At 34.6% G+C, this 15,265-nt stretch overlaps 1 long non-coding RNA gene and 1 pseudogene across 3 annotated transcripts in view; one reads left to right on the top strand and one right to left on the bottom strand.

Annotated features, from left to right (window-relative positions):
* The window catches only part of LOC130455140 (uncharacterized), a 201,170-nt gene that overhangs the window by 121,152 nt on the left and 64,753 nt on the right, over positions 1 to 15,265 (bottom strand). The window lies entirely within an intron of this gene.
* LOC100018131 (E3 ubiquitin-protein ligase RNF146-like) lies at positions 8,591 to 14,140 on the top strand (annotated as a pseudogene).

The following is a 15,265-nucleotide window of genomic DNA, read 5'->3' as shown; positions in this document are numbered from 1 at the left end:
GAAAGAATACATATGAAAGGGAAGGTCAGTGTTAACTTTCTATTCCATTTGTCAGAGAAGTTATCTCTACAATGCATCTAGCTCTTGAGCTATCTTTTCTTTTCTTTCCTTTTTTTTGGAGAGTCTCTTTTCAATCAATCAATAATATTAAGAAATTATTTTCCAGGTAATTTATGTATACAATTTTTTAATGAAAAGAAAGACAAAAGAAAGGAAAGAAGGAAGGGAGAGAGATTATAAGGAACAGATAAGAAATACATTCTAGGCATTCCATGTGTGAGTATGTGTGTAATAGGGAGGACATTCTGGATAGATCAGAGGGGTAGAATAGGAAGTAATATACAATAAGGTTAAAAAATTGTTTGGGACCCAGGTTTTAAAGAATTTAAAATCTAAGCAGAGTTTATTTTTTATTCTAGACCATTGTGGAGCCCCTATAGTTTATTAGTAAAGGTGTGATATAGTCAGGTCTACACTTAAGGGAAAAAACAATTGATAGCAGTATTTAGGTTAGACATAAGTGGTGAGATCATTGAAGCAGGGAGATCAGATATGAAGTGACTGTAAGAATATGGGCAAGAGACGAGGAGACATTTTTCACCATGAGTATTATGGGAAATTGATTTGCTTGGCTATGCTTATTTGTTGAATGATGGAAAGAAATAAAATAAATAATGATTAATTGGAAAAAAATATTATATTTGAAAAAGACACCTGAACTAAGTGGTAGTTCTATGAGTAGGAAGAAAAGTTTGAGTGCAAACAATGCAGTGGACTCAATCAAATTAGACAGTTTTCCCTAGGAGTTTAGGTATGATAGGAGAAGAGAGATATAGGATGATACCTTGAAGAGATGGTAAGGTCTAGTAACAGCTTTATTCCTTTTGTGCCTGTGGTGAGGGGTTGTTTTGTGGGGGTTTTGTAAGTCTTTTGTTCTTTTTTTTAGGATGGAATATAGAATCTTCTAGTGATAGGATGGTACTAAAGGTTGCCCTATTGAAGAAAAGAATATCTTTGTCAGAGACTAGTGAGATTTAGAAGCAATCTGACTAGACATCTTTGAGTTAATGGTTTATAATGAAATCTTTTCTTTTGGGTGGGGTGGGGCAGGGGGAGTGTTGGCATGGGAAGTGAACACTTTAGGAGGTTAATTTCAATAATCCAAGGTCATATGACTCAGTACTAATTCCTTCAGGAGACAAAAATTCAATCAATTAAATATTTATTAAGCATCTGTCAGTCACTGTGCTGAGCTCTGGGGATTACAAAAAGAGGCAAACACAAGAAGTTTACAATCTAATAGGAGAGGCAACATGCAAATATATGCAAAACTAGCTATTTGCAGGATAAATAAGAGATAACTGAAAGAAGGCACTGTAATTAAGAGGGATTGGGAAAGGCTTCCTGTAAAAGAAGGGATTTCAATTGGAACTTAAAGGAAGCCAGGGGAATCAGTAAGTAGAATAGAGGTAGGAAAGCATGCCAGAGCTGGGGAGCAGCCAGAGAAAAGAAGGACTTGGATATCTGGGAAGACTTGAAAAGATAAAGATAAAAAAGAACTGACTTTAGAACAACTCCTTTTGGGAATAGTAAATCATAAAAATATTCATGGAAACTCAGGACGTATTTGTAGTGTCTCTTCTAGGCTATCCTAAGGCCCAATGACATACTCTAAGGTTGAAATATCTAGGACACAACTACTCCAGTTTCAAAGTTCTTTATAGGTTTTTGCTCTTAGAACTATATACTGTGAGCTGAAACAGATACATTTTTTAATGTGAACAACCATTCATTAAGACTTTACTATGTTCTTGAAACTGTACATTGATCTGGAAATACAAATAGAAACAGAAAGACAATCCCTGACCTCAAACTTACATTCTAATGGAGGAAAGCAACACATAAATATAACCTGAAATTGTTATCCAGTGGGGAAGAAAAGATGAGAACAAATGAAGGTGCTCCACAAGAGAATATGATAGAAAAATTCCAGAGACAGGAATGGCTGGTCTGGACATCTTCCTTAGAATGAAATTCCTCACTGGAACCAGTCAATCAGAAAGTAAAGAGAAGATGAGTACTTTCAATTTAATGGAATTACTTTCAGGGATGGAGTGAGCTTCCAGGATTAAGATATTTCTATGGCAGAGAAGAAAAATTCTGGAAAGTCAGGAGTCCAACTTACAGAAAAATTCATTCTTCCTAGATAGTTGGAGGACATAAGCTCAAAGCAAAGGCATTTACTGAAATGGCAAACAGAACAGCAAAAATATAAAATGTCTCCCCTATGAAACTGGAGAACACTATTCCCCAAATGTACACAGTTGTAAGGAAGAGTGACCTAAGGAGAGCTCATAAGTTCAAATCACACACCTAGAGAACACACGGAGACAAAACATATGCAAAGAAAGGGACAACTGTTACCACTGCACTGTTCCAAGGCCCTCTGATGTTCTTTTTCTTCTTCCATAAATCTTGTTCTCAGTGTCTACTAGATATTGCAGTACTGCCTGTGGCTTCAGCCTCAGTTCTTTAGGACTGGACATCTTTGTCTGGTTACAGCTCTGTACTTTCAGAAATAATGGGAACCAGCATTCAAGGACCAATAGAAATCTTAACTTTGGCATGTCATTTTTCAAGTATAATCCTAACTCCTGGCATCAGACTCCCAATGGCTGTCTCTAACTCACTCAAGTCATCCCCAAAGTTGGCATTTGTGTTGTACTTCAGTTGCAAGATGCTACTAATGATGAAAGCAGAATGTGGTAAAAAATCCTTTCCTTTCCTTTCTACATTTTGTGTGCAGAGCCATGAGAAAGGTAAAGAGTGATTTCAGGAATGATACTTCTCCATAATTGGCTGCCATCTTATTGGTCAGAGATCTCAACAGACCTCTTTGGCTTGCTCTTCCATAGGAACACAAAGGATGTGGCTGGTCTTTGAACCAGATATTTCTTGGATTGTCAGTTGCATTAGCCAGTAGTCAAGACCTTATGATTCTCTAAATTTGGTTAAGGAACTTCCTTTAATCTCTTCAAGAACTAAAGAAGTATAAGAGTTAGTTACACTTATTTTACATTGGCTAATCAAAATGTAAAAGTCTCACCCTTTATAAGCTACAAATAAGTTGCTTTAAAAATCTAAAAGGTTAACAAATACATTTATCATGTAGCTATCTGCTCTATAAATATATCAAGAGGATTGCAGGATCTACACTAATCAAGCATCCTAACACTGAACAATACCATCTTCCCTACACTTTTACAAAGGTAAAGTATATGTTTATAAATAAATAAATTATGAAAATATGTAAAAGACAGCTAAAACAAACACATCCTATACTTATCAATTTTGGTTAAATTTTTTCCTAACACAAAATTATAGCAAATAAAAGAAACAAAACCAAAAACAAAATACTGATTCTAGATAGAGACTAAGTGAAGACATTCTGAACAATGATTAAACCTAATAACAAATCATGTAAATTGCTAAATAATTATAAGAAAATGAAATAATATCAAAATTGTTTTATTGTAAAAACCATTCATAGAAAAAAAGGAGAGAGAGAGAGAGAGAGAGAGAGAGAGAGAGAGAGAGAGAGAGAGAGAGAGAGAGAGAGAGAGAGAGAGAGAGATGAGGAGAAGTATTCAGTACTGGAGAACTGTAGAGATATTCAAAAATAAAAATTCAATGGAACTGATAAAATGAAAAACTGATCTTTTGAAAACTATTGAAATCAATAAACAATTATCCAAGATGTTTAAGAAAAAAGAAATAGAGAAAAAATAAATTGCCAAAATAACAAATATTAAAATAAAATGAATTTACCACAAAATGAAGAAAATATCAGAAATATCAGAAAATACTATATAAAAGTATGCCAGAAAAAGTGACAATTCAAACAAAATTTGCAGGCTTCCAAAATATCAAAATAAGAAAAGAAAGATCTTTAAAAATATATTAGAAAAAACAAATTAAGCAAATTATAAGTTACTGTCAGAGTAGAGGGGAAAGGGGAAAATTAAGACTTAATGGATTGACCAGAATATTCTATCAATCTTTTATAGAGCAATTAATACCTATGATACAAAAGCGTGACCAAAAATAGAAAGAGAAGGCACTCTACCAAACTCTTTTTATGAGATAAATGTGGTACTAATATATAAAAGGGGAGAGAGAAAGCAGAGAAAGAGAACTATAAACCAATTTCACTAAAGAATATTGATGTGAAATCATTAAATAAGAGCCTTACAATAAGACAATAGAAATAGTTCTAGAAATAATTAATTTTGACCAAGTTGAATTCATACCAGAGAAGCAAAATATAGTTCTAAATTGGGGAAATAATTAGCATTATTAATCATATAAACAATTAAGCTAAGAAAAATAGATGATTATTTCAATACATGTCCCCAAAAATCCTTTGAAAAATGACTCACTCATTTCACTAAGAAATCTCAAGAAGTATGGGAGTATTCTCCTTTAATGTGATGAAAAGGACATAAAAAATTTTTACATATAAAATCAATGCTTGCAATAGAGAAAAAACTAGAAATTTTTCTCTAAGAAATTGGGAAAAATCAAGGGATTTGTTTTTTGCCCTCTATTGTTTGTCATAGTTCAATAAATGCTATTTACATTAAAAGATAAGAGAAAGACAGAAAGAGATAGAGAGTGACAGGCAAAAAGACAGCACAAGATGGGAATAAAATTTTAAAATCTTGTTTTCAGATTATATGATTGTATAGAAAACCAAAAATAAATATCAAGAAATAAGCTGAGGTAGTTAATAGCATTAGCAACACAGACCACAAAATAAATCCACAAAAAGTCATTTATCTTTCTATCAAACATTAATAAAAACTGGAAAGAAAAGAGAAAACAAATTCCATTCCAAATAGCTAGAAGTATAAAAAAATATCTGGGATTAACCAATGAAATTTGTGAAAGATCTACAAAAATACAATTTTTAAAAATATTGTCATTCTTTAGAAAAATAAAAAGTAATTGAGAAGATTGTTGTACCATGACAAAAGATGATACTATGTAAATTAATTAAATTAATTTAAAATGTCAATGCCATATGAACTAATGGGACCCTTTTTGGAATTTAGGAACATAATAACAAAATTTATTTTTAAGACCTAATGGTCTAGTATCTTAAGGAAAATGGAGGAAAATATTAATGAAAGGAGTATGGTATTTAATATCCTCAAATCATATTATAAAGCCATAGTAACTGCTTAAGAAAATATTGATCACCAGAACAGACTATATGAACAACAGACAAGAAACATGACTAATTTTTGAAGTACACATTTTTTTAATTAATAGAATTTATTTCCAAATATCTCACCCCCTCCCTTCCTCACACTATAGAAGGCATGATCTAATAAACAATTATATATATATATGATATATATTATATATATATATATATATATAGAGAGAGAGAGAGAGAGAGAGAGAGAGAGAGAGAGAGAGAGAGAGAGAGAGAGAGACTATGAATTTTGTGTTTCATTTTTTTCGTTCATTCTCTGGAGGTTACTTTCCAAATATTAAGTCTGCAATTGTATATAATATTAGTCTTGGTTCTACTTCTTTCACTAGTCATTCTCTCATGCTGTTCTTTCTAAGTTTTTCTTAATTAATCTTCTCATCATTTCTTATAGCCCAGTAGAATTCCAACACAATCATATATCATAATTTGTTTAGCCTTTCCCCAATTGATAGACATACCCTCAATTTCCAGTTCTTTCTCACCACAAAGAGCTAATATAAATATTTTAGAACATATAAGTTATTTTCCTTTTTTCCCGATCTCCTTAGGAAATGAACCTCACTGGGTCTCAGGGTATATACAAAGTTCTATAGCTCTCTCAACATAATTCCAAATTCCTTTCCAAATTGATTGAATCAGTTCACAGTTTCAACAACAGTGCAGTAGCCAGTGGTTAATAAATATGAAAGCAATGTTTTCCTAGAAAAAGGGAGAGGAAAAAAAACCATCAAACAATTTAGATAGGTGAAGAGAAAAGAAGTTGAACCATATAACTTAAAGGAGAAAAGAAAGGGAAAGTAGTAAAGAAATAAAAAATTGGATGAATAAAAGAAAAACCAATTAAGGAAAAGATTAACAAATAGGATTTGAGAATAAGAAAGGGCAGAAAGTCAGTGTTTAAGGTCAGCTAGGTGGCTCAGCAGATTTTAAAGCCTAGCCAAGACAGGATATCCTGTGGCCTCAGATACTTCCTAGCTCTTTGGGAGCCATCCAGCAGTCTCCCTGAGGGTGAGGGCTTGCTCTGTTTAGATGTGATGATCCAGTCGAGTAATGGAGATGAGAAGCACTGTGTGCTCAGGCCTACATGCATAGGCATCACAGAGTGTTCTGCCATAGCACGGAGGTTTATTTATTATATAGGGTTTCAAGTACATACTTCTTTGGCACACAATCAATTTTCTACATATATGTTTCCATGGAACTTTAACAACATGACATGTATCCTAAGGATATAGTCAACAAAGCATTGTTGCTATAGATGAATTATATAAACAGGGTGATCTAGAGGTTAGTTCTCCCTGACCTAGGAGAATCATTGTTACTTTTGGTCAGCTTTCACAATCAATCACAATTACTTGTGAGATGGGTAACAAAACATTTCATAGGTAGGTACAAGGTGAGAGGGAAATTTAATGACAGACCAGATTTGGGGTTTTCCCCAATTTACAAGTTCTATTTTTCTTGTGTTTCTTTAAAGCATCTGGCAATGTTGACTGATTTCTGTCCATAAACAGAATTCAGTGGAGTGTGTCTTGAAGGTAATTGATGTCCTTGGCTTGCCTGGCTTGTAATGGAAGTGAATTTGTCTCTGTGAAGAAGGAAAGGAGGGGGGAAATGGGTAGTGATCTCAAGGTTTTAATTTTGTGAATGTAATCTTTTAGGGTAATAGTCTGGTGGGATTAAGGTGGGATATATATGAATTGATCCTATAAGAATTTGCTCTCATATTATTTCTCCTGTATTGGGAAGGAAACAATAACCATAATAAATCCATTAGTAGGGAAAGTTGGAGAAAGAGAAGTCACAGAGGGGGATGAGTGGGGGTCTCATTCTCTGGGGACTGCCTTGCAGACCCCATTTCCCCAGACTGTGACCTTGTCAGCCAGTGAGAGTATGATGGCCTTCAGCACTAGCTGTGTGAACCTGGAAAAGTCACTTAACCCCCATTGTCTAGCCCTTACCACTCTTCTGCCTTGGAATCAATACACAGTATTGATTCTAAGACAGAAAAGAAAGAAAGCAAAAAAGAAAGAAAGAAAGAACGTCTATGGGTGTATGATTATATCAACATAATTTAATTGAAACTAATTGCAAGGTCAAAGTATTGACTTCAAAGAAGAAGAGAATGAATTTAACACCATCTATACTGACTATATCTGTCATTTCATTGATAAAGAGAACTCTCAGGTGAAGAAACCCATTTCTTCCAATACAAGTCAACATAATTTCTGTTATTTATATTCTTAGAGAGTTGCACAGAAAAATTCGGGGTTTAATAGACTTTTCTAGTTTAATTGACTTCACATTGTCAGGGTGTATTGAAAGGAGGTTTTTGAACCCAGGTCTTCCTGACTTTGAGTTCAGGTTTTTAGTTAATGAAGTAATTGTCTCTTGTCAATAAAAGTGAATAATGAAATTGCATTATACCTAAATAAATCATAGATAATGAATCAATGTCAACAATGTTAAACACATAGTTTCTAATTCCTAAGGAAAAAATGAACTGAAATATGAAAAGACATACATTTCCAAAATAAAAATTGTGTGGTTTTAGTGTTCCTTTCTCAAGAGTGGGAAAAACATCAAACAGAAAGATAAACAGTAGAGCATAATGGAACTCAATGAACTGTGATTAATTTTAAAGCTAAGAGATTTGTGCTGTCTTCTGAATGATATACTATTAAAGAATATATATTTTCCTCAGGTTCATAATACCTTTACCAACAAAAAACAATGGCTGTGCCTTAAGAATAGGAAAATATCAAAAAAACATATTGTTAAATCAAAGTATCCTTTACAGAATTTATTTAAATAAAAATAGTAATCAATACAGGGATTACAAAACGACCGAAATGGAGAGTTAATAATTAAATCCTAAAAATAAATAGAACAAAGTGCATAAATCATAGAGAAATAGAAAAAAATCAAAGAGAAATATAAAAAAAATTAAAATATTGACAATGATATGGGAACAAACAAATTCCTGGAATGTAGGCAGCGTATACCACAGAAGAAAAACATATATCTCAAAAAGCATGCATTGAAAAATAGAAAAGGATATGATGGATGAAAAGGAGGCATTTTTTTCAATAGGAGACTAACAACAAATTCAAAATAATCTCAGAAGAGGAAATCTTGAAAAATCGAGATGAAACAAGCATCAGGAAACAAAAAATTCTATATCTGAAAAAGCAACATTCAAAATTACCTCTTTGAAAATGTAAGCAAAACTAAGAAACTTTTAGTTAACTTAATTTTTAAAAGCCAGTAAGGAGGAAAGACTGCGAAGTAGCCACAGCAGTGGCTGGAAAGAGTTTCAATGGAAACAACAACATTGTCATCTTCAAGTTAACTGGTGATATAAAATCAATAATGCTAGTTCACAGAGTCATTAATACAAGTAGAGACTCCCTTTGCAACACAAAGAATCAACCGCTAGTGAGGGGGAAAACCTCTAACTTTACTAACTGTCTGTGAAGATGATGTTTTATTCTTATAACAGATATCAGTGGGATCTATAATAGAAATGTTGGTTGACTGGGGTGAAATTGATCACACAATAAACATGCTTCCCACAAACAAGAAGGCAAATGAGTCCTGTTCTAATGCTGGATCTTCTCTTACTGTCCCTGAATGTGCCATCTGTTTGCAAACATGTGTTCACCAGTCAGTCTTGTGGAAAGGAAACTAGACTGACAGTTGGTGGGGAAAGGGGCATCTGGGAGTGGTAGTTGGATCTTGTGACTAGCAGTTCCTTCCTGCTGGGAGTGGCAGTTGATCCGATTCAAGGAAAGCAAAATCATGCACTATGTGGACGACATTCTTCTTGCATCCCCATCTGCTAAAGTTTGTTACCAGGTCAGTAAAAAACCTCCTCCTAGAGCTATATAAGAAAGGTCACAAAGTTTCCAAATCAAAGGTACAATGGGTCATGCCTAAAGTGGAATACCTAGGATTTATCTTGAAAAAGGGTACGAGAAAGGTTTCCAAGAAAAGAGTAGAGGACATACTGAAGCTCAGTGTGCCAAAGACTAAGAAACAACTGAGAGCCTTTTTAGGAGTCACAGGTTTCTGTAGACAATGGATCCCAGGCTATAGCCAAATAACAGCCTTACGGACTTAACCAAAAACACAGTCACAGAACCTTTGAAACTAATGAAAGAGCACCTCCAAGCCTTGGCACAGCTCAAAGAAGCAATCATAACAGCTCCAGCCTTAGGTATTCCAGACTACAACAAAGAATTCCATCTCTTTATACTTAAAGCAAGAGGCATAGCTTCTGGAGTGTTAGTCCAATTTTAGGCCAATGGCATATTATAGTACACAGCTAGATATAATTGAGAAAGGAATGATTCCCTGTTTGAGAGCAATCGCAGCCATAGCAACCATGATCCAAAAGTCATCTGATTTGGTATTAGGATCAAAACTTAATGTCTACTCTGCACACCAATCCATATTGAAGAAATGTCATTTATAAGCTTTCATACAGCAAAGACTTTCTCAATATGAAATTGTGTTACTAAGCAGCGAAAACATCACTTTAAAACATTGCCAACCATTGAATCTGGCATCCTTGATTCCAGATCTGCTGTTGGAAGGAGAACCCATACATAATTGCCAAGAAACAATATCAGTAGTAGAAAAGCCAAGAAATGATTTAAAAGACACTCCCCTGGAACAACCCGATATTGAAATGTATACCATCGAGCATGATAGTTAACAGAGAAAGGTATACTGGAGCAGCAGTAGTAACACAAACAAAGACATTATGGTATGCGTCCTTACCAAAGCATGTGAGTGCTTAAGGGGCAGAGCTAGTTGCTTTATTAAATGCTTTGCAAATTGATAAAGATAAACGGGTCAATATTTACACAGATTCCCAGTATGCATTTTCAGTAATTCATGCCACAACAGAAATTTGGAAACATAGAGGATTTTTGACAAGTGCAGACAAAGAGATCACATATGCCAAAGTAATAATGCAACTTCTTGAGGCTGTACAACTTCCCCAAGGAACTGGCAATAATCCACCGTACATTACACACAGGGGCTAAAGATCATGTGTCCTTAGGAAACCATAGAGCTGACATTATAGCAAAATTTGGAACTAGGGAAGGACCTTTACATGTATTGAATTTCTCAATAGTTGAACAGGACAATCTAACTAATGCCTATAATGAGCAGGAAATTCAATCATGAATAAAAAACTTGGGAGCAAAACAAATAAGAGGAATATGGTTTTCACAACTAGGCAAGCCCATCCTGCCTAAAGATTTATTTTATCACGTGTGCAATGCAATACATGCACAAGGACACTATGGAACCCAAGCTGTGATCGATTCAGTGAGATGATTTTGGACTGCACCACGAATATCCTCATATGCCATAAGAGTTTCTCAAAAATGTAAAATTTGTATGCAGTTCAATCAGGGAGTTTATAAGACCAAAGGGTTAGGAGGTCATCCCTTAGCATATACTCCATTTGAATGCATAGATAGATTTTATCAATATGCCAAAAGAAAAAGGGTTTAAGTATTGCCTTGTCATCATAGACAGACTGACTAGATGGCCAGAAGTTTTTCCTGCAAAAAAGAACAATGCAGCATTTGTGGTCAAAATCCTATTAAAAAAATCATACCTAGATTTGGGATTCCCTCAAAATTGGGCTCAGACCATGGAAGTCACTTTACTCAGTCAATATAAAATGAAATTTATAAAAATCTAGGAATACAAGCTACATACCACACACCATATCATCCCCAAAGTTTAGGGCAAGTGGAGAGATTAAAAAAAGACATTAAAACATTGATAGGAAAATTTTGTGCAGAAACACATCAAAAATGGACAAATATTCTGCCATTAGTTCTGTTCCATCTTAGAACACGATCCAGTGGAGATTTGCACATCTCTCCATTTGAGATGCTATATGGACACGCAATTTGGCAAGGAAGGAAGTGTAAACCAGCTTACATTGCAATGATAGGTGGAGACTGTCAATTAACAAAACATATACAAGCTTTACAAACAAGAATAGCAGAGTTGCATGAAATGGGCTTGATACAACAAACAGAACCCCTGGATTACAATTTGCACAACATCAAACCAGGAGACATAGTATACTTAAAAAATTTCAATAGAAAATTGTCTATAAACATAAAATGGACTGGACCACATGAAGTATTGCTTACTACCCCAACAACTATAAAAGTTGCAGGGAAAGACTCATGGTTTCACTGTTCTCACGTGAAACCAGAAAAAAGTTCAACATCACTATAACAGACATAGAAGATAATTAGACAACAGATAGTGCTGAGAAATGAAAACAAAAACTGATTAACATAAAAAAGTACACCACAAAGAAATAATAGTGACACATAATGTTTGAGACAACTTTCCAGCCCAGAGGAAAAGCAACCCAGAGGAAAAGCAATCCAGAGGAAAAGCATCCCAGAGGAAAAGCATCCCAGAGGAAAAGATTTTAAACCAGCCCAGAGTAAAAGCATCAAGAAAAGATGCTAGAAACAAGAAACAAAGAGGAAAAGCTGAAATGAACAGCTAAGACTTTGAACGTTGTAAATTTGTTTATATAAGAGGACAGATCAAAAATGAGAATTATATGTAAGACTGAGTGTGTTAAAATAATAAAACAAAAGTAATTTCACATAATAGGGAAATACCATGCATCACTACATAACTTGGAAGAAAGAAGAAATCCATCAGTCAACATGAGAAGTGGAAATCTGAAGAAAGTTGATAAGTATTAATTCAACACAACACTATTAGACACAAAACACAAAATCACAAACTGACATATCGAGAGACCTTGTTTATATGAACAAGTATCTGAAATTATATTTATGCAAAATGTAAGTATGAATATAGTTAGTTCCATAAGGTCTTAGGCAAATAGAAAGATCAATAGATATTTCTATTTGACTGACATCATGATGTGGAACAATGTATATTGCCATATTATATGTAAATAATTTCTATAAATAATGTATTAGTTTTAGTTAATGTAGAGTAAGTCGCATTAGCACTAAGATTCAAATTTCTTTTAATAGTTTTGTTCAACATTTATTGTACTGAATTTATTGTAAAACCCCAAAACTACCCTTACCCAAACTTTCCTGCAAAGAATTCCTTAGAGTAGATTTAGTAAATTGGTAACTATAATATAAATAAGTGATCTTGGGAAGGTCACAACAAAAAAAGGGGATGATTGTGGAAAGGAAAGTAGACTGACAGTTGGTGGTGGAAGGGGCATCTGGGAGTGGCAGTTGGGGCTTGTGACTAGCACTTCCTTCCTGCTGGAGTTGGACTTGCTTCCTGGTGTTGGAGGAGAGAGGAACTTGTTCAGCCCAGTCTGGAGTGGTATGCTCTTCTTGGTTCAGCCTGAAGACACAGGCTTCTGAAGGTTAGAACTGTTCTTGTTTACTTTCTGTCTACTGCTAAGATTCTGAATTAGACAAAGCAGGACTGATATAGAGTAGATGGGAGTAGGAGAACCCTCCGCCAGCCTCTGGGCCTGGCCTCAACTCTGAAGCTGAGGAAAAAAAACTCCAATCCCTACTGGTTATTAAACTTTATATTATTTGAATTCGCAGTCAGATAAGTGGACTATCTTTTCTGGTCATAGAGGGAGCTGAACTTCAGTTCAGTCATTCCAGGACAAACAGTCCTTATCGGACCCCTGCTGCTTCCTCTCAGCAGGGGGCATCTCTCTCTCCTTTGCCTCACCAAGCAATATTCTCTCTCCCCTTGACTCCTCCATACACCATACAAACCTCCTATTATCCCCCGGTGTTTTCCAGTCCTCCCATTTACTTTCTCATTAAATATTACAGTCTTTCTTATAAGTATGTATTCTGCTATTTATGTGTAAAGGGAGCTTCATGGCTTGGAAAACGATGTGCACTCTGTCGGCAAGAGATTCCTGAGGACTTTCTTGACAAGCCAACTTTGTTATCACCAGAAGAACTGGAAGCAGCAAGTAGAGGCAATGGAGAATATGCCTGGTATTATGAAGGAAGGAACGGGTGGTGGCAGTATGATGAATGAACCAGCAGAGAGCGGGAAGATGCTTTCTCCAAAAGTAAAAAAGAGCACTGAAATATTAATTTCTGTGTTTCTACATGTTCCTGATCTTGAAAACATGGTTCAATACAGGAGAAATGAACATGGATGGCATAGGAAAATTAAACGGGATATAATGGATATACCAAAGAAGGGAGTAGCTGGACTTGGCTGGACTGTGACTCTAATGTGGTTAATTTAGCAAGAGAGAGCTCTGCAGATGGAGAGGACAATATATCAGCCCAGGCTTGGGCTTCTATGATGCCTCTAGAGTCTACTTCTGTTAGACAATTAACTTCACTAGATGGCCAGTTAACAAGCCCTGCAACACCTTCACCTGATGCAAGCACTTCTCTAGAGGACTCTTGTGCACTTGCAAATTAGTGGAGACAACATGGCTGAAAGGAGTCACAGGGGAGAGGGAAAGGAAGACCATGAAATACTGTCTTCAGGCAGGGTATCAACACCAGACACCTCCATTGAGGAAACTGAATCAGATGCTAGCAGTGATAGTGAGGATGTATCTGCTCACATTGCACAACATTTGCCCTCAACTCAGCAAAGACATTTGGTTCCAAATGTCAATCAGACAGCAACTGATAGACCTACAGCAGGGGGTGGAACAGTAAATGCTAGTGTCAGGTCTAGAAGACCTGATGGACAGTGCACAGTAACTGAAGTTTAAATAAGTCATCAGCCACATGCTGAAGAATACAAGTACATCCATAATGGTATCTGTAAATTTCTATCCATGAGATGTTACACTCATCCCCTTGTAGAGTATTTTGGGGTTAGGGTGGGAAAGGGGAATGGGAAGAATTGGCCTGTAACTAAAATGTCTAATATGTCTCTGGAAATTTTATTTAAAAGTCAGGAACTTGGGTGTTGATAGTTGAAAGCTACTTAGCAATACCCAGTTTTTCTTTTAAGAAAGTCTTTATTTTGTAGCTTTTTTTGTGAGATCCTCAATCCCTTTGGCCACTATGTATTCTCTGTGCATTAACTGTCTTCATTATCTGACTGTTGCATTGTGTCTTATTTCTCTGCATGGATCAGCATATAGAAAGAACACTAAATTTGGGAGCAGTATAAGATGATATTGATAAGAGCAAGATATTTAACTTAATGTGAAAATAGATTCATTTGGAAGGTATGAGGAATATTTTATATAGACAAAGAACAACCATTATCTTCAAGTTCTCAAAATGAAAATGTAAACAGCTAATAACTTTTGTTGCAAAATCTTGACTGTAACACTTTGTAGTGTTCCCATAAACTTTGCTATCTAGGCCTTGTAGTTGAGGTTTCTCCTAATGTCTCATCTTTTACTTTTCTTTCTTTTTTTGTTAAAAAAATATAATTTAATAAATACTACAGTTTGTCAAAAAATTTAAAAAGCTAGTAAAATAAAATTAACCATTTTTAAACAGACAAAGTAAATCACAACAGAAGAAATATACATTTCCAAACATAAGATAAAAGTTATATCGTTTGCTATCAAATTTTAAAAAATAAATATATGGAAAAAATTATAAAATAACAAATATAACAGGATACCAGAGAAATCTTAATTCAATCTCTGAAAATGAAATATTTGTAAAAGAATAAAGAGGGATAGAAGAGTGGTCCAGATGAATTTACAGGAAGATTCTATTAAATATCGAGAAAGTTAATATTTATACTACACAAATTATTCTTTAAAATTTACAAATAAAAGTATGCCAAACATGTTTTATGAGATAAGAATTATCTCTATTTGCTGATAATATGAAAGTTTACATTTAAAAAAACTAGAGAACAAAGAAATTAATTGAGACAATAATTTAAGTAAGCTTGTGGGCTAAAAAATACAACTACAAAAATCAGCAGTATTTTTACATAGCAATAACAAAATATAAGAGGTAGTGA

The sequence above is a fragment of the Monodelphis domestica genome, chromosome 6 (assembly GCF_027887165.1).
Source record: "Monodelphis domestica isolate mMonDom1 chromosome 6, mMonDom1.pri, whole genome shotgun sequence".
Classification (NCBI taxonomy): domain Eukaryota; kingdom Metazoa; phylum Chordata; class Mammalia; order Didelphimorphia; family Didelphidae; genus Monodelphis; species Monodelphis domestica.
Note: the sequence above shows the minus strand (reverse complement) of the source record. Positions and strands in the feature narration are given on the sequence as shown.